The sequence below is a fragment of the Vulpes vulpes genome, chromosome 8 (genome assembly GCF_048418805.1).
Source record: "Vulpes vulpes isolate BD-2025 chromosome 8, VulVul3, whole genome shotgun sequence".
Lineage (NCBI taxonomy): Eukaryota > Metazoa > Chordata > Mammalia > Carnivora > Canidae > Vulpes > Vulpes vulpes.
In genome coordinates this window covers 90,787,369-90,790,313 of record NC_132787.1, presented here as the reverse complement: position 1 = coordinate 90,790,313, position 2,945 = coordinate 90,787,369, and the positions used below count along the sequence as shown (strand labels likewise).

Below are 2,945 nucleotides of genomic sequence, written 5' to 3'. Positions count from 1 at the left end.
TAGCACCCCCTTGCTTGCTCTCTCTCTCTCTCTGTCTTAAATAAACAAATTAATTAATTAATCTTAAAAAAAACAAAACAAAACCCTATAACCCCAAGAGCAAGAGTCACACATTCCACTGAACAAGCCACCCAGGTGCCCCAACATGAGGAACTTTAGAAAACATATTGTTAAGCAAAAGAAGCCAATCTGAAAGGGCAATCTACTGTATGATTACAACTGTATGACATTCTAGGAATGACAGAACTATGGAAAACAGTAGAAAGATCAGTTGTTGCCAGTGATTCTAGGGGAGAGAAGGATGAATAGGTGGAGCACAGCAGATCTTTAGGGCAGTAAAACTATTCTGTATAATACAGTAATGGTAGACACATGTCATTATACATTTGTCAAAACCCATAGAATGTATAACACAAAAAGTAAACTCTAATGTAAACTATGGACTTTGGTTAATAATAATGTATCATGTATCAATATTGTTCTTCAATTATAGTACCACACTAATACAAGATGCAAATAATTGGGGAAATTGCATGTTAAGGGAAGGGGATAGGTGGGAAATTTCTGTGCTTTCCAATCAATTTTTTTGTAAATCTAAAACTGCTCTTGAAAAATAGAATAAAATACAAAACAACACCGTATAATGAGAACTTTTTCATACCCACTAGAATAAAAAAGATGGACAATAAGACTTGGCTAGGATATGGAACTCTCATACATTGTTGGTGGGAATGTAAAATTTGCAGACAGTTTGAAAAACAATCTGGTAATCCCTTAAAAGGTTAAACACAGAGTTACCATATGACCCATATGGAAACATATATCCCCATAAAAACTATCCAAAGACTGAAAGAGGAGCTAAGCACCATCAATGCTTTGGATTTTGAGGATCCCTTATTAAAAATTCATACAGAACATGGCTTCCTGGGATTGCCTGTCAGAATCAAATAATAAATATTCACAAAGTAGACTGCATGAAAGCCACTCAGATCCAACATTAATATCACTCTAGCATGGAAAAACTGTTTCTATGCTGTTGCCATCCAGGACAATCAAATTAATTTATACATTTAATGCAGTCCCAACTAAATCTTAAGAGAATTTTTAATTAGCAATAATTGCACCTCAGATAAACCTCATTGGCTATGATACTGCCACTGCACAAAGCTTAAGAGAATTTTTAGACTGGAATTCAAGAATTCTGATTCTTTTCTGGGAGAATGTTCAATAGTAGCCCCCCAAATCTGAAAAAGAATATTGAGTGGGAATTTGCCCTGTAATATATGAAAAAAGAAATATAAAAATATATAAAGCTATGTAAACATTAACACAAACAGATTTAGCAACATAAGGGATGAAAATAGGTCAGTAGGATAAAGTGCATAACAGATCCATATATCTCTGCAAATGAAGCTTACAATAGAGGCAATATTTTTTTAGTTAATTTCTTTAGCAGCAACATTTAAACTATATGAAGGACGAGTAGCTTTTTCAACAAATCATGTGAGATAATTGGCTATCCACTGAAGAAAAAATAACATTAGATTGAACCTCCTGCCCCATCACATCAAACACAGATGGTACAAATAAACATTTAAAGGGAAAAATATTTTAAAGGTTTTTAAACTATATTTTAAACAATATTGGGATGGAGAATGCCTGCCTAAATAAAATACAAAACCCAGAAGCCATAAAAACAGAGAAATTTTTTCTCGAAATTTTAAACTTCTCTTAAAAGGAATACTATAGTAGAGGTTATAAGAAAACAGAAAGTGCAGGGGTAAATCATTGCACAGAATTAATACTCAGAATATATATAGAATTCTGACAATTATTTAAATCAACAGAGGATATGATCAGGAAACTCAGAGAAAAATCCGAAGCAAAAAAGAAAGAAGTAGAGGAAAACAATGAGAAGGAGAAAAGGAGGAGCGGGGGGGGAGGAGGAGGAGAAAAGAAGAGAGATTTAAAAAGGTGCTCAAACTCAATAGTAATCAAGAAAAGTAAATTAAATGAGACTTTTTTTTCTTTTGCCCATCAGATTGTTCAACATTTAAAAGATCGCTTGTCTAATTGCTCTGTAATGTTCTAGTTGCAATATCATTCTAAAATGGTTTATAATTTCCAGTCTGATTTTATCTTTGATACAAGTTTATTCAGAAGTATTTTTTAGGGCACCTGGGTGGCTCAGTATCTGTCTTTGGCTCAAGTCATGATCCCAGGGTCCTGGGACTGAGCTCCACATTGGGCTCTCTGCTCAGCGGAGAATCTGCTTCTCCCTCTCTTCCTATGCTTTTCTCTGCTTTTTTTTTTTTAATTTTTTTTTTATTTATTTATGATAGACAGAGAGAGAGAGAGGCAGAGACACAGGCAGAGGGAGAAGCAGGCTCCATGCACCGGGAGCCCGACGTGGAATTGATCCCGGGTCTCCAGGATCGAGCCCTGGGCCAAAGGCAGGCGCCAAACCGCTGCGCCACCCAGGGATCCCTTTTCTCTGCTTTTGCTTGCTTGCCCTCTCTCCCTCTAATAAATAAAATCTTAAAAAAAAAAAAAGTATTTTTTAAACTTCCAAGTGTATAGGGCTTTAGGAAATATTTTAGTATTGGTAATACGGAATTGTGCGACACCAAAATGTGTAAGAAAGTGTAGAGAGATGAAGAGATAAGGTACCCCCCTCCACCTCTGTCTTCTTGTCATCCCATCCTCTTTCACATGCAGGGAGACTCCCCTCTTCATCATGGTTTCTTCTGTACCTTTCCAGAGACACTTTGTGCATGTATAAACAAGTGTGTGTGTTTTTTTTTTTAAGATTTTATTTATTCATAAGAGAGAGAGAGGCAGAGACACAGGCAGAGGGAGAAGCAGGCTCCATGCGGGGAGCCCGATGTGGGACTCAATCCCAGGACTCCAGGATCAGGCTCTGTGCTGAAGGTGGCGCTAATCCG

At 36.6% G+C, this 2,945-nt stretch overlaps 1 pseudogene; it reads right to left on the bottom strand.

The window, feature by feature from the left end:
• Positions 1-1,038: 1,038 nt before the first annotated feature.
• LOC112908548 (U4 spliceosomal RNA) lies at positions 1,039-1,169 on the bottom strand (annotated as a pseudogene).
• Between the last annotated feature and the right edge of the window lie 1,776 nt (positions 1,170-2,945).